Here is a 25,909-nt window from a genome sequence, read left to right on the forward strand (position 1 = left end):
GCGGTTCGTGAGTGCCATGAGGGCCGCCATGGATTTTGGCTTTTCTTGGCCGAGGTGGCGAGCGAGCCATTCGTCGCGGATGCTGTGTTTGAAGGCTGCTAGGGCTTCGGCATCCGGACAGTCGACGATTTGGTTCTTTTTAGTTAAGAACCTTGTCCAGAATTTCCTGGCGGACTCTCCGGGTTGTTGCACTATATGGCTTAAGTCATCAGCATCCGGAGGTCGAACATATGTACCTTGGAAGTTATCGAGGAAGGCCTCTTCTAAGTCCTCTCAGCTACCAATAGAATTTTTAGGCAGACTATTTAGCCAATGCCGAGCTGGCCCCTTGAGTTTTAAAGGGAGGTATTTGATGGCGTGGAGGTCATCGCCATGGGCCATATGAATGTGGAGAATGAAGTCTTCGATCCACACCGCGGGGTCCGTGGTTCCGTCGTATGATTCAATATTCACGGGTTTGAACCCTTCTGGGAATTCATGATCCAGGACCTCGTCAATGAAGCAATGAGGGTGTGCGGGGCCTCTGTACCGGGCCGTATCGCGACGTAGCTCTGATGGAGTCCGTCTACGGTTTTCATCCCGTGCATGACTATGTCTGTCACGTCCGAATAGGTGGGCATCGTCGCGTGTCGAGGCGCGTCCTCGTGATCCGTAGATTGATCTCGTATGTCTTGTTTTATTGTTCAGGTTCTGTCGGAGGTCATATGTATGGTTGTGGGCTAATTTACCTCTACTTGTGCATTGAGGCAGGGCGGGCTGGTGTTCGGCGTGTGTTGCCGTCTCGTCCCGACCACGTGGTGGTCGGTCAGCCGCATTGTATGATGGTGGTATGTACTCCGGCACCTCTTTGTCAAACTGAGGTAGCAATTTGCACTTTGGGTAGCTTTTGGTTGGGCGCTTGAGGCCGTACTCTTCGGCTGCTAGGACATCAGTCCATTTATCATTGAGCAGTTATTGGTCAGCTTGAAGCTACTGCTGCTTCTTTTTTAGGCTCCTTGCAGTGGCTATTAGTTGGCGCTTGAAGCGCTCCTACTCAAGAGGTTCCTCGGGCAAGATGAAATCCTCGGTGCCGAGGCTCACCTCATCCTCAGAGAGCGGAAGGTAATTATCGTCCTCCAAATCTTTGTGCGTGGCCTGTTTACCAGGGCTAGCCTGCTCATCTTCCCGTTCATCTTGTTCATTAGCTGTATCAACAGGGTCTTCGTTGTCTTCGGCACCTCCTGGAGTGTTATCTTCTCCTGTGTCGGTGTTGCTGTCTTTACTGTGGCGTGACTTAGAGAGGCGCCGCTGACACTGGCGCTTGGACTGTATTTCGGAAGGTTTATCTTCAGCTGGATCTTCCTTGTCATCGTCGTTGTTCTCCTTTGGTGCATCCACCATGTATACATCATACGAGGAAGTGGCCGACCAGCGTCCGGTGAACGGCGGGTTATGGGCCTCTTCTTCTCCGGCATCGTCGTCCATACCGTCGATGTCCTCGGAGTCGTAATCAAGTTCGTCGGTCAAATCCTCGACCGTGGCTATGAAGTGGGTGGCGGGTGGGAAGCAAAATTCTCCATCGTCAGCCCTAGTTCGAACCGGATATAGTTCGGCTGCGAGTCCTCCGCTAAGAACAGGTTCTTTAATGAGTTTAGCACATTGCCCAAGGGCGAGTGCTGGAAGATGTATGTAGCGTTGAATTCGAAGATCGATAAACGATCAAGTTCAACGCCCGCAGGCTCACGTGGTTCGGAACTTATGGACGGAGACGAGTCCGGAGTTCCGATGACAAAGACGTCGTGAGAGGTTAAGTCTGTGTGCGGCTCCAACGCCGTGGAATATGTGGCCTCCGTGGTGGGGTTGATCCTCCCATCCTTGGATGGCGCAGCTTGCTCTGGATCTAGGGCCAGAGCGTTTACAGGAGCAATCTCCTGGATGCGGCCTGATGACAGATTTAGGCCATGATCATCGGGGTGACCGGGGGCGGCTACCGCGGTCTCGAATCCAACGAAGATCAAGTCTCCGCGGATGTCCGCAACATAGTTCAAGCTCCCAAATCTGACCTGATGGCCAGGGGCATAGCTTCGATCTGCTCCAGATGGCCAAACGAGTTGGCCCGCAGTGCGAAGCCGCCGAACACAAAGATCTGTCTGGGGAGGAAAGTTTCTCCTTGGACAGCGTCATTATTGACGATTGAAGAGGCCATCAAACCCTTTTAGTGACAGCACAGAGGAACTCTTAATGAAAGCACCAATGTCGGTGTCAAAACCGGCGGATCTCGGGTAGGGGGGCCCGAACTGTGCGTCTAAGGTCGATGGTAACAGGAGACAGGGGACACGATGTTTACCCAGGTTTGGGCCCTCTCTATGGAGGTAATACCCTACTTCCTGCTTGATTGATCTTGATGAATATGAGTATTACAAGAGTTTATCTACCACGAGATCGTAATGGCTAAACCCTAGAAGTCTAGCTTGTATGACTACGGTATTGAGTATATCCCCTATCCGTACTAAGTCCTCCGGTTTATATAGACACCGGGAGGATCTAGGGTTACACAAGGTCGGTTACAAAGAAAGGAATCTACATATTCGGTCGCCAAGTTTGCCTTCCACGCCAAGGAGGGTCCCATCCGAACACGGGTGCAGTCTTTGGTCTTCGTATCTTCACAGCCCATCAGTCCGGCCCATGGCTAATAGGCCGGACGCCCGAGGACCCCTTAACCCAGGACTCCCTCACCCGTGGTCTATTCAGTTTGGACCAACACTTAGAGAAGCACTGGCCCAGGGGGTTAAATAAAGATGACCCTCAGGCTTGCGAAAACCCAAGGGAAAGTTATAGGTTGTTAGGCAAATGTAAAACCAAGGTTGGGCCTTGCTGGAGGAGTTTTATTCAAAGCGAACTGTCAAGGGGGGCCCATAACCCCAACCGCGTTAGGAACGCAAAATCAAGGAACATAACACCGGTATGACGGAAACTAGGGCGGCAAGAGTGGAACAAAACACCAGGCAAAAGGCCGAGCCTTCCACCCTTTACCAAGTATATAGTGCATTAAATTAAATAAGAGATAAAGTGATATTTGCGGAACGCAGTAATTTCAAAAAATTCCTATACACACACAAGATCATGGTTATGCATAGCAACGAGAGGGGAGAGTGTCGTCCACGTACCCTTGTAGACCATAAGCCGAAGCGTTATGAGAACGCGGTTGATGTAGTCGTACGTCTTCATGATCCGACTGATCCAAGTACCGAATGTACGGCACCTTCGAGTTCAGCACACGTTCAGCTTGGTGACGTCCCACGAACTCCGATCCAGCAGAGTTTCGAGGGAGAGTACCGTCAGTACGACGACATGATGACAATGATGATGATGCTACCAACGCAGGGCTTCGCCTAAGCACCGCTATGATATGACCGAGGTGGATTATGGTGGAGGGGGCACCGCACACGGCTAAAAGATCAACTGATCAACTTGTGTGTTCATGGGGTGCCCCTTGCCCCCGTATATAAAGGAGTGAGGAGGAGGAGGCCGGCCCTTGAGGGGGCGCGCCAAGTGTGGGGAGTCCTACTAGGACTCCCAAGTCCTAGTAGGATTCCCCTTTTCCTTTCTGGAGTAGTAGAGACGAAAGAAGGAAAGGAAAATCTCCTAGAGGGGCTTGATGGACGACCCTGCGCCCCGCTCCTGCGACTCTGCGGGCGGCTCGGCCGCCGCGTCTCCGCCTCTGGCGTCTCCCGCCCTGGCACGCCCCACCTTTGATGGCCCGGCCCCGGCATCCCCCTCCCCCTCCGTGCTCGGTGCACTCTCGCCATCGGACCCCCCTCCCCCGGCTCCCCGGATGTCTCGATGGCGCCGGCTTCACGCTAGGCGGACCTGGCGAAGGAAGCTGATGTGGCCACGGGCCGGCCTGTCATTCGCAGGGAGCCGCCGGCGCGCCCGGTTGTGTCCAGCAGGGAGGTTGGGAGGTCGCCTCGTATTGAGTACCCGACTACCTCGCGGCCTCACCGGCATGCCGGGGTGGCCTCTCCGCTGACGCCGCGCCAAGGCGCCGCCTTTGGGACAAAGACCACTCGCCGTCGCCGCGCTTCGGCGTGGGGTATCACAGGGCGGTCTGACCAAGGTTGGGCCCGCCGCTCGTGGCGCGCCGCCGCCCCTACCGCTGGGGTTCTCAGTCCTCGACCATCGCCGCTGGTACCCGCTCCCGCTCCGTCGTGGCCACCGGAGTCACTCTACCGCTCCCCGTTTAGGCCATTCACTGCTGCGTTCGGGTCTTCCGCTCTCCGATTGTCCCCCATCGCTCCCCCGCGGCGCTCGTGGCTCGTCATGGCGTCTTCGTCGGTGACGGTGCCGGACGCGATGGTGGCAGCGGCAGCAGGGGAAACCCTACCTGCTGCTTCCCCGTCCCGCGGGCTGGGCCGTGGCCCGATGGGCCATGCGCGGTTGGTCCTAGTTCCCCTTAGGCCGGTTTCCTCTGAGCCGATGGGATCGCTTGGGGGCATGGCCCATCCGTGGAGGCCTCCTGCTGGGTCGGGCCGGCCGGCCGATCGGTCCATATGGCTACCTGCCAACCTCCCCAGGCCTCCTCCATCGCGCTTGTGCCCCCCATCCCTACAGAAACCCTCACCCGCTCCTCCCCACCCCCACCGCTAACTCTTCCTGCCCCCCTTCAGTGCCTCTGCACCGGCCCCCATGCCTCGGGAGTGGGACGACGCTAGGTCACGGCCCAAGCGTCGCGCGCCTGGCCGGCGCAAGCCTGCCCGCCCCTCCCTGGATGCGGTTCGACGCGAGGACGATCTTTGCCAGCAGCTGTCTTCCCCGGACAGCCGGCGCTCTCCGCTACGCGATGACCGTTGCTCCCCCCCTCGAGATACGCGCTATTCTCCTCCCCATCGGCAATCGCGGGGATCGTTGGGGCCGCTCTCAATCCCACTCCCCGCGGCCGGCTGCTGACAGGCCCGACCATCGGCACCGCTCCCCGTGCCCGAGTCACCGCCAGGATGGAAGCCGCTCCCTCGTCCGTGATGGCCGCTCGCGATCCCCGCCTCGTCTCCCGCACCAACCCCAGTAGCCTGCTGCCCCTGCGCCAGTCCGCCACTACCAGCCGCCCCGGGGTGAGCCGAGCCTTGCACCCGCTGGCAATGGGGTGGGGCGAGGCCGCCAGGGCCCCAAAAGGAAGAAGAAGCAGGGACTGGGCAGGGGCAATGGCTCAACCCTGCCGGCGGGTCCTCCCTGTGCGCCGTTAGGTTCCGCTTCGGTCGGCTACTCCCTGATGACCGCTCCTCCAGCCTCGTCAAGTGCTTCAACTGCGGCCTCGCAGGACACTCCCAGACCACCTGCTCGCGCCCTCAGTGCTGCTTCGTCTGTGCGGACCCCAGACACCCGGCCTTCCTTTGCCCCGACCGTCCAGTGGCGGAGGAGCTGATGATGTACGGGCACGGGATTGAGCACCTCGGATACTTCCATATCGAGGTGCCCGACATCCCCGCCCCTTCACCATCGCTCATGGCCATTGTCACCATCAAGGGTGGGGTGGCCTCGCCGGAGATGATCGAGGCTGAGCTCAACCACCTCTACCACTGCTCCTGGGACTGGCAGGTCACCATGTTGGCTGGTGGCCAGTTCTCGATCCTCTTCCCGGACATGGTCAGCCACGGCTACAGCACTCGCAGTGGAGACATCACCCTAGCCCTCAACAAGCTAGTGGTGGACATCTCCGTGCCGGTGCGGACCCCCTGGCGGTCGCGGTCCTGGACACGGCCTGGATCCTCATCGATGGCCTCCCCGACATCTCCCGCTCGGAGCAGGTAATCCGTAACATGTCTCGCATTCTTGGCAAAGTGGTGGTGGTCGACGAGCTCTCCCTCCGCAAAGAGGAGGAGGTTCGCGTCAAGGTCAAATCCCTCGACTCCTCCCGGCTCCGCGCCACGGTTTGTGTGTTCTTCAACGACCAGGGATTCGACCTCCGCATCTCTCCCGAGCCGCCCAACCAAATTGGTCGCCCCCGCATCCCCGACGACAGCTTCTTGGGGGATGGCCTGGAGGGGGGAGATGCCGGTGACCGCCACTGCGACCGGGACCCCCGCCACGGCCACCCCTCGGGCTCGGAGGAGGACGACGATGACTCCGAGGACAGTCCCCCCCCCCCCCCCGCGACCAGCAGCCGGCCCCAGTTGCCAGGAGCGGTGCTGGGTCCGGCCATGTGCGTGTTGCTGCCCCACCATCGCCGAACGACGGTCTCGACGCCTCGGACGCAAGCCTTCAGGTCTTCCCGGTGTTGTCGCCCCGCTCCCCCGACGCCTCCACCCTTGGCATCTTCGCCTCCTCACCCGCCCGGGCCGACCCGGTTCCGCCCACTCTGACCTCTACTCCAGCCACCGATCTCCAGGTGGGGTCTCTGGGGCTGACTGGGTTGCCCCCGGCCCCGTCCCTCCTCGAGCCCCCAGTGGAGACACCCAGCCCGGCCTTGGGGTCGGGTTTCCCACCTCTGGAGGCCGAGGGGACTCCGGCTCCGGTGGCTCCCTCTGGCGCCCCCTGCTCCTCTGAAGACAAGAGCAATGATGTCTACTACAACCTTCTTCTTGTAGACGTTGTTGGGCCTCCAAGTGCAGAGGTTTGTAAGACAGTAGCAAATTTCCCTCAAGTGGATGACCTAAGGTTTATCAATCCGTAGGAGGCGTAGGATGAAGATGGTCTCTCTCAAGCAACCCTGCAACCAAATAACAAAGAGTCTCTTGTGTCCCCAACACACCCAATACAATGGTAAATTGTATAGGTGCACTAGTTCGGCGAAGAGATGGTGAAACAAGTGGTATATGGATAGTAGATAAAGGTATTTGTAATCTGAAATAATAAAAACAGCAAGGTAGCAAGTGATAAAAGTGAGCGTAAACGGTATTGCAATGCTAGGAAACAAGGCCTAGGGTTCATACTTTCACTAGTGTAAGTCCTCTCAACAATAATAACATAATTGGATCATATAACTATCCCTCAACATGCAACAAAGAGTCACTCCAAAGTCACTAATAGCGGAGAACGAACGAAGAGATTATGGTAGGGTACGAAACCACCTCAAAGTTATTCTTTCCAATCAATCTGTTGGGCTATTCCTATATGTGTCACAAACAACCCTAGAGTTCTTACTAGAATAACACCTTAAGACACAAATCAACCAAAACCCTAATGTCACCTAGATACTCCAATGTCACCTCAAGTATCCGTGGGTATGATTATACGATATGCATCACACAATCTCAGATTCATCTATTCAACCAACACATAGAACCTCAAAGAGTGCCAGAAAGTTTCTACCGGAGAATCACGACGAAAACGTGTGCCAACCCCTATGCATAGGTTCATGGGCGGAACCCTCAAGTTGATCACCAAAACATACATCAAGTGAATCACGTGGTATCCCATTGTCACCACAGATACGCACGGCAAGACATACATCAAGTGTTCTCAAATCTTTAAAGACACAATCCGATAAGATAACTTCAAAGGGGAAACTCAATCCATTACAAGAGAGTAGAGGGGGAAGAAACATCATAGGATCCAAATATAATAGCAAAGCTCGCGATACATCAAGATCGTATCATCTCAAGAACACGAGAGAGAGAGAGATCAAACACATAGCTACTTGTGCATACCCTCAGCCCCGAGGGAGAACTACTCCCTCCTCGTCATGGAGAGCACCGGGATGATGAAGATGGCCACCGGAGAGGGATTTCCCCCTCCGGCAGGGTGCTGGAACGGGTCTAGATTGGTTTTTGGTGGCTACAGAGGCTTCTGGCAGCGGAACTCCCGATCTATTGTGCTCTCGGATGTTTTTAGGTTATATGGAGATATATAGGTGGAAGAAGTACGTAAGGGGGGCCACGAGGGGCTCGCGAGGGTGGAGGGCGCGCCTAGGGGGAGTGGGCGCGCCCCCTGCCTCGTGACCTCCTCGCAGATCCCCCGACGTGCACTCCAAGTCTTCTGGGCTTCTTTCCTTCCAAAAATGAGTTCCGTGAAGTTTCAGTTTAATTGGACTCCGTTTGATTTTCCTTTTCTTCGAAACCCTAAAACAGGGTAAAAACAGAAACTGGCACTGGGCTCTGGGTTAATAGGTTAGTCCCATAAATGATATAAAAGTGTATAATAAAGCCCATGAACATTCAAAACAGTAGATAATATAGCATGGAGCAATCAAAAATTATAGATACGTTGGAGACGTATCAGCATCCCCAAGCTTAATTCCTGCTCGTCCTCGAGTAGGTAAATGATAAAAACAGAATTTTTGATGTGGAGTGCTACTTAGTATAATTTCAATGTGATTCTTCTTAATTGTGGTATGAATATTCAGATCCGAAAGATTCAAGACAAAAGTTCATATTGACATAAAAATGATAATACTTCAAGCATACTAACTAAGCAGTTACGTCTTCTCAAAATAATATGGCCAAAGAAAGTTCATCCCTACAAAATCATATAGTTTAGTCATGCTCCAGTTTCGTCACACAAGAATGCTCTCATCATGCACAACCCCGATGACAAGCCAAGCAATTGTTTCATACTTTAGTAATCTCAAACCTATAAACTTTCACGCAATACATGAGCGCGAGCCATGGATATAGCACTATGGGTGGAATAGAATATAATGAGGGGGGTTATGTGGAGAAGACAAAAAAGGAGAAAGTCTCACATCAACGAGGCTAGTCAATGGGCTATGGAGATGCCCATTGATTGATGTTAATGTAAGGAGTAGGGATTGCCAAGCAACGGATGCACTAGAGCTATAAATGTATGAAAGCTCAACAAAAAGAAACTAAGTGGGTGTGCATCCAAATTGCTTGCTCATGAAGACCTAGGGCACTTGAGGATGCCCATTGTTGGAATATACAAGCCAAGTTCTATAATGAAAAATTCCCACTAGTATATGAAAGTGACAAAACAAGAGACTCTCTATCATGAAGATCATGGTGCTACTTTGAAGCACAAGTGTGGCAAAGGATAGTAGCATTGTCCCTTCTCTCTTTTTCTCTCATTTTCATTTTTTCATTTTTTTTGGGCCTTCTCTTTTTTATGGCCTTTCTCTTTTTTTTGGGCCTTTTCTTTTTTTATGGCCTTTCTCCTTTTTTTATTCCTCACTTGGGAGAATACTCTAGAAAATAATGATCATCACACTTCTATTTATTTACAACTCAATGATTACAACTCAATACTAGAACAAGGATGACTCTATATGAATGCCTCCGGTGGTGTACCGGGATATGCAATGAATCAAGAGTGACATGTATGAAAGAATTATGAATGGTGGCTTTGCCACAAATACTATGTCGACTACATGATCATGATAAGCAATATGACAATGATGAATGTGTCATGATGAACAGAATGATGGAAAGTTGCATGGCAATATATCTCGGAATGGCTATGGAAATGCCATAATAGGTATGTATGGTGGCTGTTTTGAGGAAGATATAAGGTGGTTTATGTGTGGCAGAGCGTATCATATCGCGGGGTTTGGATGCACCGGCGAAGTTTGCGCCAACTCTCAATGTGAGAAAGGGCAATGCATGGTACCGAAGAGGCTAGCAATGATGGAAGGGTGAGAGTGCGTATAATCCATGGACTCAACATTAGTCATAAAGAATGCACATACTTATTGAAAAAATCTACAAGTCATCAAAAACCTCAGCACTACGCGCATGCTCCTAGGGGGATAGATTGGTAGGAAAAGACCATCGCTCGTCCCCGGCCGCCACTCATAAGGAGGACAATCAAATAACACCTCATGTTTCAAATTTGTTACACAACGTTTACCATACGTGCATGCTACGGGACTTGCAAACTCCAACACAAGTATTCCTAAAATTCACAACTACTCTACTAGCATGACTTTGATATTATTACCTCCATATCTAAAAACAATCATCAAGCATCAAACTTCTCTTAGTATACAAAGCACTCATAAGAAAATTTTACTAATCTTGAATACCTAGCATATTAGGATTTTAAGCAAATTACCATGCTATTTAAGACTCTCAAAATAATCTAAGTGAATCATGAGAGTTCATCTATTTCTTCAAAATAAAACTACCACCATGCTCTAAAAGATATAAGTGAAGTACTAGAGCAAACAACAAACTACTCCGAAAGATATAAGTGAAGATCAATGAGTAGTTGAATAATTATGCAACTATGTGAAGACTCTCTAATATTTAAGAATTTAAGATCTTGATACTTTATTCAAACAGCAAGCAAAACAAAATAAAATGACATTCTAAGAATGGCAAACATCATGTGAAGAAGCAAAAACTTAGGATCAACCGAAACTAACCGATAGTTGTTGAAGAAGAAAGGTGGGATGCCAACCGGGGCATCCCCAAGCTTAGATGCTTATGACTTCTTGAAATATTATCTTGGGATGCCTTGGGCATCCCCAATCTTGAGCTTTTGTGTCTCCTTAATTCCTCTCATATCACGGTCTCCCTAAATCTCAAAAGCTTCATCCACACAAAACTCAACAAGGACTCGTGAGATAAGTTAGTATAAACCATTGCAAAAACCTTATCATACTCTAATGTAGAAAATCTCTAAAATTATTATTCAACATTGCATACTAAATGCCTCTGCATATTTAATAGTCCTATCCTCAAATAGAATCATTAAAGAAGCAAACATATGCAAACAATGCAAACATAACAGCAATCTGCCTAAACAGGACAGTCTGTAAAGAATGCAGCAACATCCATACTTAGCTAGCTCCAAAAATTATGAAAGAAAATTCCCACTGTAGTAAATTTATCAGAGCTTAATATGCAAAAGGTTTCAACATTTTATCACATTCCAACTTTTCTAGGGAATTATTGCAACAGCGGTAAACTTTCTGTTTTCAAACAGCAACATGTGGACTTCTAAAAAAGGCATAGTAAAGACTATCAATGCCACTTTTATTGAAATAAAAGATGCAAAACATTGTTCTAAATAACAGCAAGCAAATCCTAACAAAATAAATTTACGCTCCAAGCAAAACACATATCATGTGGTGAATAAAAATATAGCTCCAAGTAAAGTTACCGATGAACGAAGACGAAAGAGGGGATGCCTTCCGGGGCACCCCCAAGCTTAGGCTCTTGGTTGTCCTTGAATATTACCTTGGGTGACTTGGGCATCCCAAAGCTTAGGCTCTCGCCACTCCTTATTCCATAGTCCATCGAATCTTTACCCAAAACTTGAAAACTTCACAACGCAAAAACTTAACAGAAAACTCTTAAGCTCCGTTAGTATAAGAAAATAAATCACCACTTCAAGGTACTGTAATGAACTCATTCTTTATTTATATTGGTGATAAACCTACTGTATTCCAACTTCTCTATGGTTTATAAACTATTTTACTAGCCATAGATTCATCAAAATAAGTAAACAACACATGAAAAACAGAATCTGTCAAAAACAGAACAGTCTGTAGTAATCTGAATCAAACGTATACTTATGGAACTCATAAAATTCTCAAATAAATTTCTGGACCTGAGGAATTTATATATTAATCATCTGAAAAAAGAATTAACTAAATAGCACTCTTAAAATAAAAATGGCAGCAATTCTCGTGAGCGCTAAAGTTTCTGTTTTTTACAGCATGATCAACAAGACTTTCCCCAAGTCTTCCCAAAGGTTCTAATTGGCGCAAAAAGTAATTAAAACATAAAAAATCAATCATAACATAGGCTAGATGAATTATTTATTACTAAACAGGAACAAAAAGCAAGGAACAAAAATAAAGTTGTGTTGCCTCCCAACAAGCGCTATCGTTTAACGCCCCTAGCTAGGCATGATGATTTCAACGATGCTCACATAAAAGATAAGAATTGTAACATAAAAAGAGCATCATGAAGAATATGACTAGTACATTTAAGTCTAACATACTTCCTATGCATAGGGATTCTGTGATCAAACAACTTATGGGAACAATAATCAACTAGCATAGGAGGGTAAAACAAGCATAACTTCAAAACTTTAAGCACATAGAGAGGAAACTTGATATTATTGCAATTCCTACAAGCATATGTTCCTCCCTCATAATAATTTTCAGTAGCATCATGAATGAATTCAACAATATAACCAGCACTTTAATCATTCTTCTCATGATCTACAAGCATAGAAAATTTACTACTCTCCACATAAGCAAAATTCTTCTAATGAATAATAGTGGGAGCAAACTCAACAAAATAACTATCATGTGATTGAAAATTAAGATCAAGATGACAAGGTTCATTTTTATTATTATTCTTTAAATCATACGTGTTATCACAATAATCATCATAGATAGGAGGCATGCTTTCATCATAATAAATTTGCTCATCAAAACTTGGGGGACAAAAAATATCGTCTTCATCAAACATAGCTTCCCCAAGCTTGTGGCTTTGCATATCATTAGCATCATAGTATTCAAAGAATTCGTAGTAACAACATTGCAATCATTCCCATCATTCAAATATTTAGTGCCAAACAATTTATAGATTTCTTCTTCTAGCACTTGAGCACAATTATCCTTTCCATCATACTCACGAAAGATATTAAAAAGGTGAAGCGTATGAGACAAACTCAATTCCATATTTTTGTAGTTTTCTTTTATAAACTAAACTAGTGATAAAACAAGAAACTAAAAGACTCGATTGCAAGATCTAAAGATATACCTTCAAGCACTCACCTCCCCGGCAACGATGCCAGAAAAGAGCTTGATGTCTACTACACAACCTTCTTCTTGTAGACGTTGTTGGGCCTCCAAGTGCAGAGGTTTGTAGGACAGTAGCAAATTTCCCTCAAGTGGATGACCTAAGGTTTATCAATCCGTAGGAGGCGTAGGATGAAGATGGTCTCTCTCAAGCAACCCTGCAGCCAAATAACAAAGAGTCTCTTGTGTCCCCAACACACCCAATACAATGGTAAATTGTATAGGTGCACTAGTTCGGCGAAGAGATGGTGAAACAAGTGGTATATGGATAGTAGATAAAGGTATTTGTAATCTGAAATAATAAAAACAGCAAGGTAGCAAGTGATAAAAGTGAGCGTAAACGGTATTGCAATGCTAGGAAACAAGGCCTAGGGTTCATACTTTCACTAGTGTAAGTCCTCTCAACAATAATAACATAATTGGATCATATAACTATCCTTCAACATGCAACAATGAGTCACTCCAAAGTCACTAATAGCGGAGAACGAACGAAGAGATTATGGTAAGGTATGAAACCACCTCAAAGTTATTCTTTCCAATCAATCCGTTGGGCTATTCCTATATGTGTCACAAACAGCCCTAGAGTTCGTACTAGAATAACACCTTAAGACACAAATCAACCAAAACCCTAATGTCACCTAGATACTCCAATGTCACCTCAAGTATCCGTGTGTATGATTATACGATATGCATCACACAATCTCAGATTCATCTATTCACCCAACACATAGAACCTCAAAGAGTGCCCCAAAGTTTCTACCGGAGAATCACGACGAAAACGTGTGCCAACCCCTATGCAGAGGTTCATGGGCGGAACCCACAAGTTGATCACCAAAACATACATCAAGTGAATCACGTGGTATCCCATTGTCACCACAGATACGCACGGCAAGACATACATCAAGTGTTCTCAAATATTTAAAGACTCAATCCGATAAGATAACTTCAAAGGGGAAACTCAATCCATTACAAGAGAGTAGAGGGGGGAAGAAACATCATAGGATCCAAATATAATAGCGAAGCTCGCGATACATCAAGATCGTATCATCTCAAGAACACGAGAGAGAGAGAGAGAGATCAAACACATAGCTACTGGTACATACCCTCAGCCCCGAGGGAGAACTACTCCCTCCTCGTCATCGAGAGCACCGGGATGATGAAGATGGCCACCGGAGAGGGATTGCCCCCTCCGGCAGGGTGCTGGAACGGGTCTAGATTGGTTTTTGGTGGCTACGAAGGCTTCTGGCGGCGGAACTCCCAATCTATTGTGCTCTCGGATGTTTTTAGGGTATATGGACATATATAGGCGGAAGAAGTACGTCAGGGGGGCCACGAGGGGCTCATGAGGGTGGAGGGCGCGCCCAGGGGGAGTGGGCGTGCCCCCCTGCCTCATGACCTCCTCGCAGATCCCCCGACGTGCACTGCAAGTCTTCTGGGCTTCTTTCCTTCCAAAAATGAGTTCCGTGAAGTTTCAGGTCAATTGGACTCCGTTTGATTTTCCTTTTCTTCGAAACCCTAAAATAGGGTAAAAACAGAAACTGGCACTGGGCTCTGGGTTAATAGGTTAGTCCCAAAAATGATATAAAAGTGTATAATAAAGCCCATAAACATTCAAAACAGTAGATAATATAGCATGGAGCAATCAAAAATTATAGATACATTGGAGACGTATCAAGCAATAATTTAGTGAACTTTCCTCGGATGCAAATGTTCAATGATTGTATCACAGACATGGGGCTGCGTGAAATCGATCGAGTCGGTGCCAGGTTCACTTGGACAAACCGCTAGGTTGCTCCCACTCGCTCGGTACTCGATCGGGTCCTCGCCTCCCTTGAGTGGGACATTCGGTGCCCCTAGCTTCGCTTCGGGCGATTACGCGGATTGGTTCCGACCACGTCCCTCTACTCCTATCTTCGGAGAGTGAGCGTCCACCCCTACCCCCCCCCCCCGCTTTCACTTCGAAACCTCCTGGCTGCATCAACTTGGGTTCACCGCCGCTGTGGGTGCCAGGTGGCGCGAGGCGCGTGACGCCCCCCACCGTGCTCTGTCCGCCATTGATTCCTGGCATCTCTGCGCCAAGCGGTCACGACAATTCATGAAAGGGTGGGGTGCAAACGTCGGTCGGGACATCCTTGAGTAGAAGAAGACCCTCCTCGAGGGCATCCAGGCCCTCGACTTGCGTGCTAACACCGTTGGCCTCTCAGCAGACGAATGGATGCTTAGGTACAACTTGGAAGACCAGCTCATGGTCATCTACACTGACGAGGAGGCTTACTGGCGCCTCAGGGGTACGCAGAATTGGGTCCTCAAAGGGGACGCCAATACTTCCTACTTCCAGGCCATTGCTAACGGCCGCAGGCGCCGTAACTCCATCCCCTCCTATGGGATGGATCGACTCTCCTGCAACGGCCGGAGGACATCCGGGCCCATGTAGACGGTTTCTATAGAGACCTATTCTCTGCCTCCCCTCGGGGAGGGCTTGCCCTAGCACAAGACATCTGGCCGGCACACTTCTACGTCTCGCCTGAGGATAACGCGACCCTTATGGCCCCGTTGTCCGAGGCAGAAGTTTGGGCGGCAATTAAGGGCATGAACCCATCCTCGGCCCCCGGCCCCGATGGCCTCCTAGTGAAGTTCTTTCAGACTTTCTAGGAGGTAATTAAACCTGAGGTGATGGCCCTATTTGACGAGTTCTTCGTGGGGTCCATTGACCTCACCCGACTAAACTATGGGGTAATCACTCTCATTCCCAAGGTGACTGGGGCCTCGGACATCCGGCAATTTCGGCCGATTACGGTCATCAATGTCATCTTCCGCATCCTCGCAAAGGGTACACCATTAGGGTGGCCCCTATAGCCGACTGGATTACTCACCCGGACCAGTTGGCCTTCACCCGGGGTCGATATATCCTTGATGGAGTCTTGGTGTTCCACGCAGCTCTCCATGAGGTGCACTCCAAACACCTCAAGGTAGTCTTCCTGAAACTGGATTTCCACAAGGCTTACGACACGTTTAGTTGGTCCTTCCTTCGGGAATGTCTGCTCCGTAAGGGCTTCGATGACAGGTGGGTGACCCAAGTGATGCAGTTGGTATCCTCGGGACGCACCGCGGTGAACATCAATGGGGAGATCGGCCCATTCTTCCACACGTTCTGTGGGGTTCGCCAGGGTGATCCCTTCTCTCCGTTCCTATTTAACATGGTTGTCGATGCTCAGGCGGCCATCCTGGATAAGGCCAAGGCGGCAGGTCACATTAAAGGGATAGTGCCGCACCTAGTTGGGGGAAACAGGATTTCCCTTCTTCAATACGCGGATGACACCATTATTATGGTGGAAGGGTCGGAGAATGATATTTCAAACCTCAAGTTCCTCCTTCTGTGCTTCCAGCAGATGTCTGGCCTTAGGATCAACTTCGACAAGAGTGAGGTGATGGTCTTGGGCTACGCCCGAGACGAGCGACGGAGCATTGCGGATCGGCTTAATTGTCAGCTCGGGTCCTTCCCCACCACTTATCTGGGGATACCCATTAGCGACTCCAGGCTTACGGTGGCCGATCTGTGCCCCACGGTGGGGAAGCTCCAGCACCGTATCGAGCCCTGGCAGGGTCGGTGGCTCTCGAAAGCAGCCCGTACGATGCTCATTAACTCGTCCCTCTCTAGCCTACTCCTATTCATCATGAGCTTCTACAGCCTTCCAGAGACTCTTTATCACGAGATTGCCACCGTTTAGGGGCGTTTCTTCTGGGCCAGCGAGGGTGATAAGCAGAAGTACCACATGGTCAGGTGGTCTGAGATCTGCAAACCTCGCGACCAGGGCAGACTCGGGATTATGTCCTCCAAATGCATGAACATTGCCCTCCTGACTCGGTGGCTCTAGCGGATTGCCAACGGGGATGGTGGCATGTGGCTTCGCATCATTCAGCAGAAATACCTCCGCGGCCAGCCCCTCGCCTTCTGCCAGCGGTCTGGGGGCTCCCGGTTCTGGCAATCCATCATTCAGCTCCTTCCTGTCCTCCGGATCGAGACATCGATCGCGATTGGGTCCGGCACCGCCATGTTGTTCTGGTTCGATAGGTGAACTGGAGACACGCCTCTTGCTGCCCACTTTCTAGACCTATTCTCCATCGCGGTTGCCCCCCGGATCTCCGTGGCATCTGCCCTCGCTGACTTAGGGCAACTTGCATTCCGGAGACCTTTTGGCCAGGCTGAGAACGCGGACTGGCAGGAGTTGCTCAACAGTATTGCACTCCACGAGCCTGATCTAACAGCAGATGTCGACCGAGCCAGATGGCGGCTAGAGCCCTCCAGTCAATTCTCCACCAAATCTCTATACCTGGCCATCGCCCCTCTCCTGGCCATGAGGCGCTCTCCTCCATTTGGGAGATTCGCCTCCCCCTCAAAATTAGGATCTTCTTGTGGCAATGGATTCGCGGCCGCCTCCCATCAGGCATTGACGTTATGAAGCGCAATGGCCCTGGTGGTGGGCTTTGCCCACTCTACGGGCCTAAAGAAGACTCGAAACATATCTTCTTCACCTGCGTGTCCACGTAGTTTCTATGGAGCTGTTTCCGCGAGATTGTGGGCAGAAGCTGCAACCACAACAACTTCCCCGCTCTCTTTGCCGAACTCCAGGCGATCCCACCCGCGTTGCGCCACATTAGCTGGCTGAACATTGGGGTCCTTGCCTGGACGCTGTGGAATTTTAGGAATAAACTTGTGATTCAGTGTATTCCTCTTCGTCGTGCTACTGATGCTTTATTCAAATGGTCTGGTTACTTGCAGCTTTGGTGGCCGCTTAGCTGTCCCAAGGAGAGAGACGCCAACACCTCCATCATCACTCAGCTTCGCGCGATGGCTCTCTGGTTGGCTCCACCGCTTCCCCTACCACCTCCAGAACCAGATTAGACCATCGTCTTCATACACCTCCGCCACCGCTGTCTTGGGGTGTCTCGTAGTGCGTCTGTGCTGAGCTTGTTGTGCTGTGCCCACAACTAAACTTGGGTCTGTGTGTGTGTGTGTTGGACCCTGCCTGCGGTGGCGTTGTGTGGGTGCGTTCCGTGTTCCGTTGTTACCTTGTTACTCTGTGCTTGGTGGTTGCTTTATTTATAAAGCGGGGTGAAAGCCTTTTTCGATAAGAAGGAAAGACAGAGGGAGTAGGAAAGGGCCAGGGGGGCGGCGCCCCCTTTCCCCTAGTCCAATTCGGACCCAAGGGGGCGCGCGCCTCCTTCCCTTTGTCCTGCCTCCTCTATTCCCGTATGGCCCAATAAGGCCTAATACTTCTCCCGGCAAGTTCCCGTAACTCTCTGGTACTCCGAAAAATACCCGAATCACTCGGAACCTTTCCGATGTCCGAATATAGCCTTACAATATATCGATCTTTACGTCTTGACCATTTCAAGACTCCTCGTCATGGCCCCGGTCTCATCCGGGACTCCAAACAAACTTCGGTCATCAAATCACATAACTCATAATACAAATCGTCACAGAACATTAAGCGTGCGGACCCTACGGGTTCGAGAACTATGTAGACATGACCGAGACTCATCTCCGATCAATAACCAATAGCGGAACCTGGATGCTCATATTGGCTCCTACTTATTCTACGAAGATCTTTATCGGTCAAACCGCATAACAACATACGTTGTTCCCTTTGTCATTGGTATGTTATTTGCCCGAGATTCGATCGTCGGTATCTCAATACCTAGTTCAATCTCGCTACTGGCAAGTCTCTTTACTCGTTCCGTAATACATCATCCCACAACTAACTCATTAGTTGCATTGCTTGCAAGGCTTATAGTGATGTGCATTACCGAGAGGGCCCATAGATACCTCTCCGACAATCGGAGTGACAAGTCCTAATCTCGATCTATGCCAACTCAACAAGTACCATTGGAGACACCTGTAGAGCACCTTTATAATCACCCAGTTATGTTGTGATGTTTGGTAGCACACAAAGTGTTCCTCCGGTATTGGGGAGTTGCATAATCTCATAGTCATAGGAACATGTATAAGTCATGAAGAAAGCAGTAGCAATATATTAAACGATCGAATGCTAAGCTAATGGAATGGGTCAAGTCAATCACATCATTCTCTAATGATGTGATCCCGTTAATCAAATGACAACTCATGTCTATGGCTAGGAAACTTAACCATCTTTGATTCAACGAGCTAGTCAAGTAGAGGCATACTAGTGACACTTAGTTTGTCTATATATTCACACATGTACTAAGTTTCCGGTTAATACAATTCTAGCATGAATAATAAACGTTTATCTTTATATAAGGAAATATAAATAACAACTTTATTATTGCCTCTAGGTCATATTTCCTTCAGTCTCCCACTTGCACTAGAGTCAATAATCTAGTTCACATCGTCATGTGATTTAACACCAATAGTTCACATATTTATGTGATTAGTTCACATCTCTATGTGACTAACACCCAAAAGGTTTACTAGAGTCAATAATCTAGTTCACATCGCTATGTGATTAAAACCCAAAGATTGATCATGTTTTTCTTGTGAGAAGTTTAGTCTACGGGTGTGCAACATTCAGATCCATATGTATTTCGCAAATTCTATGTCTACAATACTCTGCACGGAGCTACTCTAGCTAATTGCTCCCACTTTCAATATGTATCCAGATCGAGACTTAGAGTCATCTAGATTGATGTAAAAAGCTTGCATCGACGTAACTCTTTACGATGAACTCTTTTATCACCTCCATAACCGAGAAATATTTCCTTAGTCCTCTAAGGATAATTTTGATCGCTGTCCAGTGATCTACTCCTAGATCACTATTCTACTCCCTTGCCAGAATCATGCTAAGGTATACAATAGGACTGGTACACAACATAGCATACTTTATAGAACCTATGACTGAGGCATAGGGAATGACTTTTCATTATTTTCTATTTTCTGCCGTGGTCGGGTTTTGAGTCTTTACTCAACTTCACACCTTGCAACACAGGCAAGAACTCCTTCTTTGACTGTTCCATTTTGAACTATTTCAAAATCTTGTCAAGGTATGTACTCATTGAAAAAACTTATCAAGCGTCTTGATCTATCTCTATAGATCTTGATGCTCAATATGTAAGTAGCTTCACCGAGGTCTTTCTTTGAAAAACTCCTTTCAAACACTCCTTTATGCTTTCCAGAAAATTCTACATTATTTCCGATCAACAATATGGCATTCACATATACTTATCAGAAATGTTGTAGTGCTCCCACTCACTTTCTTGTAAATACAGGCTTCATCGCAAGTCTGTATAAAACCATATGCTTTGATCACTTTATCAATGTATGTATTCCAACTCCGAGATGCTTGCACCAGTCCATAGATGGATCGCTGGAGCTTGCTCATTTTGTTAGCACCTTTAGGATTGACAAAACCTTCTGGTTGCATCATATACAACTCTTCTTTAAGAAATCCATTAAGGAATGCAGTGTTGACATCCATTTGCCCGATTTCATAAATGTGGCAACTGCTAACATGATTCGGACAGACTTTTAAGCAGCGATACGAGTGAGAAAATCTCATCGTTGTCAACACCTTGATCTTGTTGAAAACGTTTTTGCGACAATTCGAGCTTTGTAGATAGTAACACTACTATCATCGCCCGTCTTCCTCTTGAAGATCCATTTATTCTCAATGACTCACCGATCATCGGGCAAGTAAATCAAAGTCCATACTTTGTTCTCATACATGGATCCTATCTCAGATTTCATGGTCTCAGGCCATTTTGCGAAATCTGGGCTCATCATTGCTTCCTCATAGTTTGTAGGTTCGTCATGGTCTAGTAACATGACTTCCAGAACAGGATTGCCGTACCACTCTGGTGCGGATCTTACTCTGGTTGACCTACGAGGTTCGGTAGTAACTTGATCGGAAGTTTCATGATCATCATCATCATTAACTTCCTCACTTACTGGTGTAGGAATCACTGGAACTGATTTCAGTGATGAACTACTTTCCAATAAGGGAGAAGGTACAATTACCTCATCAAGTTCTACTTTCCTCCCACTCACTTCTTTCGAGAGAAACTCCTTCTCTAGAAAGGAACCATTCTTAGCAACAAATATCTTGCTTTCGGATCTGTGATAGAAGGTGTGCCCAATAGTCTCCTTTGGGTATCTTAGGAAGACGCATTTCTCCGATTTGGGTTCGAGCTTATCAGGTTGAAACTTTTTCACATAAGCATCGCAACCCCAAACTTTAAGAAATGACAACTTTGGTTTCTTGCCAAACCATAGTTCATACGGTGTCATCTCAACGGATTTAGATGGTGCCCTATTCAACGTGAATGCAGCTGTCTCTAATGCATAACCCCAAAACGATAGTGGTAAATCGGTAAGAGACATCATAGATCGCACCATATCCAATAAAGTACGATTACAACGTTCGGACACACCATTATGCTGTGGTGTTCCAGGTGGCGTGAGTTGCGAAACTATTCCACATTGTTTCAAATGAAGACCAAACTCGTAACTCAAATGTTCGTCTCCGCGATCAGATCGTAGAAACTTTATTTTCTTGTCATGATGATTTTCCACTTCATTCTGAAATTCTTTGAACTTTTCAAATGTTTCAGACTTATATTTCATAAGCAGATATACCCATATCTGCTCAAATCATCTGTGAAGGTCAGAAAATAATGATACCCGCCGTGAGCCTCAACACTCATCGGACTGCATACATCAGTATGTATTATTTCCAATAAGTCAGTTGCTCGCTCCATTGTTCCGGAGAACGGAGTCTTAGTCATCTTGCCCATGAGGCATGGTTCACAAGCATCAAGTGATTAATAATCAAGTGATTACAAAAACCCATCAGCATGGAGTTTCTTATGCGCTTTACACCAATGTGACCCAAACGGCAGTGCCACAAATAAGTTGCACTATCATTATTAACTTTGCATCTTTTGGCCTCATTATTATGAATATGTGTATCACTATGATCGAGATTCAATAAGCCATTCACCTTGGGTGTATGACCACAGAAGGTTTTATTCATGTAAACAGAATAACAATTATTCTTTGACTAATGAATAGCCGTATTGCAATAAACATGATCCAATCATATTATGCTCAACGCAAACACCAAATAATATTTATTTAAGTTCAACACTAATCCCGAAGGTAAAGGGAGTGTGCAGTGGTGATCTTATCAACCTTGGAATCATTTCCAACACACATCGTCACCTCGTCCTCAACTAGTCTTTGTTTATTTTGCAACTCCTGTTTCGAGTTACTACTCTTAGCAATTGAACTAGTATCAAATACCGAGGGGTTTGCTATAAACACTAGTAAAGTACACATCAATAACATGTATATCAAATATACCTTTTGTTCACTTTGCCATCCTTCTTATCCGCTAAGTATCTAGGGTAGTTCCACTTCCAGTGACCATTTCCTTTGCAGTAGAAGCACTCAGTTTCAGGCTTGGGTCTAACTTTGGGCTTCTTCACGGGAGTGGCAACTTGCTTGCCATTCTTCTTGAAGCTCCCTTTCTTTCCCTTGCCCTTTTACTTGAAACTAGTGGTCTTGTCAACCATCAACACTTGATGCTTTTTCTTGATTTCTACCTTCACCGATTTCAACATCGCGAAGAGCTTTGGGAATTGTTTCTGTTATCCCTTGCATATTATAGTTCATCACGAAGTTCTATTAACTTGGTGATAGTGACTAGAGAACTCTGTCAATCACTATCTTATCGGGAAGATTAACTCCCACTTGATTCAAGTGATTGTAGTACTCAGACATTCCGAGCGCATGCTCACTCGTTGAGCTATTCTCCTCCATCTTGTAGGCAAAGTATTGTCAGAGGTCTCATACCTCTTGACACGGGCATGAGTATGAAATACCAATTTCAACTCTTATAACATCGTATATGTTCCGTGACATTCAAAACGTTTTTGAAGTCCCGGTTCTAAGCCGTAAAGCATGCTGCACTGAACTATCAAGTAGTCATCATACCGAGCTTTGCCAAACGTTCATAACGTCTGCATATGCTCCTGCAATAGGTCCGTCACCTAGCGGTGCATCAAGGACATAATTCTTCTATGCAGCAATGAGGATAATCCTCATATCACGTATCCAATCCGCATCATTGCTACTAACATCTTTCAACATAGTTTTTCTCTAGGAACATATCAAAAATAAATGGGGAGCTACATCGCGAGCTATTGATCTACAACATAGTTATGCAAATACTATCAGGACTAAGTTCATGATAAATTAAAGTTCAATTAATCATATTACTTAAGAACTCCCACTTAGATAGACATCCCTCTAGTCATCTAAATGATCACATGATCCAAATCAACTAAACCATGTCTGATCATCACGTGAGATGGAGTAGTTTTCAATGGTGAACATCACTATGTTGATTATATCTACTATATGATTCACACTCGACCTTTCGGTCTCCAGTGTTTCGAGGCCATATCTGCATATGATAGGCTCGTCAAGTTTAACTCGAATATTCCGCGTGTGCAAAACTGGCTTGCACCCGTTGTATGTGAACATAGAGCTTATCGCACCAGATCATCACGTGGTGTCTCGGCACGACGAACTGTCGCAACGGTGCATACTCATGGAGAACACTTATACCTTGAAATTTAGAGAGAGATCATCTTATAATGCCACCGCCGAACTAAGCAAAATAAGATACATAAAGGATAAACATCACATGCAATCATAATATGTGACATGATATGGCCATCATCATCTTGTGCCTTTGATCTCCATCTCCAAAACACCATCATGATCTCTATCGTCACCGGCATAACACCATGATCTCCATCATCTTGATCTCAATCAATGTGTCGTCACATGGTCGTCTCACCAACTATTGCTTTTGCAACTATTGCTATCGCATAGCGATAAAGTAAAGCAATTGTACGGCGCTTGCATCTTACGCAATAAAGAGACAACCATAAGGCTCCTGTCAGTTGCCGATAACTTTAACAAAACATGATCATCTCATACAACAATTTATATCTCATCACGTCTTGACCATATCACATCACAACATGCCCTGCAAAAACAAGTTAGACGTCCTCTAATTTGTTGTTGCAAGTTTTACGTGGCTGCTACGGGCTGAGCAAGAACCGTTCTTACCTACGCATCAAAAACCACAACGCGGTATAGTGATTGCTTTTTGATCTTCAGAAAGAACCTTGTTCATTGAATCCGATTCAACTAAAGCTAGAGAAACAGACACCCACTAGCCACCTGTGTGCGAAGCACGTCGGTAGAACCAGTCTCGCGTAAGCGTACACGTAATGTCGGTCTGGGCCGCTTCATCCAACAATACCGCCGAATCAAGAAACAACTAGTGACGGCAAGCAATATGTATATACCCACGCCCACAACTCCTTTGTGTTCTACTCGTGCATATAACATCTATGCATAAACCTGGCTCTGATACCACTGTTGGGGAACGTAGTAATTTCAAAAATTTCCTACGCACACGCAAGATCAAGGTGATGCATAGCAATGAGAGGGGAGAGTGTCGTCCACGTACCCTCGTAGACTGTAAGCAGAAGCGTTATGAGAACACGGTTGATGTAGTTGTACGTCTTCACGATTCAACCAATCCAAGTACTGAGCGTACGGCACCTCTAAGTTCAGCACACGTTCAGCTTGGTGACGTCCCATGAACTCCGATCCAGCAGAGTTTCGAGGGAGAGTTCCGTCAGCACGACGGCGTGATGATGGTGATGATGATGCTACCAACGCTGGGCTTCGCCTAAGCACCGCTACGATATGACCGAGGTGGATTATGGTGGAGGGGGCACCGCACACGGCTAAAAGATCAACTAATCAACTTGTGTGTTCATGGGCTGCCCCCTGCCCCCATATATAAAGGAGGGACGAGGAGGAGGCTGGCCCTTGAGGGGGCGCGCCAAGTGTGGGGAATCTTACTAGGACTCCCAAGTCCTAGTAGGATTCCCCTTTTCCTTTCCGGAGTAGGAGAGAAGAAAGAAGGAAAGACAGAGGGAGTAGGAAAGGGCAAGGGGGGCGTCACCCCCTTTCCCCTAGTCCAATTCTGACCCAAGGGGGGCGCGCGCCTCCTTCCCTTTGTCATGCCTCCTCTATTCCCGTATGGCCCAATAAGGCCCAATACTTCTCCCAGCGAATTCCCGTAACTCTCCGGTACTCCAAAAAATACCCGAATCATTCGGAACCTTTCTGATGTCCGAATATAGCCTTCCAATATATTGATCTTTACGTCTCGACCATTTCGAGACTCCTCGTCATGTCCCCGATCTCCTCCAGGACTCCGAACAAACTTCGGTCATCAAATCACATAACTAATAATACAAATCGTCACAGAACGTTAAGCGTGCGGACCCTACAGGTTCGAGAACTTTGTAGACATGACCGAGACTCATCTCCGGTTAATGACCAATAGCGGAACCTGGATGCTCATATTGGCTCCTACTTATTCTACGAAGATCTTTATCGGTCAAAACGCATAACAACATACGTTGTTCCCTTTGTCATCGGTACGTTACTTGCCCGAGATTCGATCGTCGGTATCTCAATACCTACTTCAATCTCGTTACCGGCAAGTCTAGTTACTCGCTCCCTAATACATCATCCCGCAACTAACTCATTAGTTGCATTGCTTGCAAGGCTTATAGTGATGTGCATTACCGAGAGGGCCCATAGATACCTCTCCGACAATCGGAGTGACAAGTCCTAATCTCGATCTATGCCAACTCAACAAGTACCATTGGAGACACCTGTAGAGCACCTTTATAATCACCCAGTTACGTTGTGATGTTTGGTAGCACACAAAGTGTTCCTCCGGTATTCAGGAGTTGCATAATCTCATAGTCATAGGAACATGTATAAGTCATGAAGAAAGCAATATCAATATACTAAACGATCGAATGCTAAGTTAATGGAATGGGTCAAGTCAATCACATCATTCTCTAATGATGTGATCCCGTTAATCAAATGACAACTCATGTCTATGGCTAGGAAACTTAACCATCTTTGATTCAACGAGCTAGTCAAGTAGAGGCATACTAGTGACACTTAGTTTGTCTATATATTCACAGATGTACTAAGTTTCCAGTTAATACAATTCTAGCATGAATAATAAACATTTATCTTGATATAAGGAAATATAAATAACAACTTTATTATTGCCTCTAGGGCATATTTCCTTCAGTGATATCCCAACATATCCATGTTCCAACATGGAACAAACT

The 25,909-nt window shown here is 47.2% G+C and overlaps 1 pseudogene; it reads left to right on the forward strand.

Moving 5' to 3' along the window:
* The first annotated feature begins 5,397 nt into the window (after window positions 1–5,397).
* LOC147985441 (uncharacterized) lies at window positions 5,398–15,122 on the forward strand (annotated as a pseudogene).
* Window positions 15,123–25,909: the final 10,787 nt, after the last annotated feature.

This window comes from Triticum urartu, chromosome 2A (assembly GCF_056163025.1).
Source record: "Triticum urartu cultivar PI428250 chromosome 2A, HENAU_Tu73, whole genome shotgun sequence".
Taxonomy (NCBI): Eukaryota; Viridiplantae; Streptophyta; class Magnoliopsida; order Poales; family Poaceae; genus Triticum; species Triticum urartu.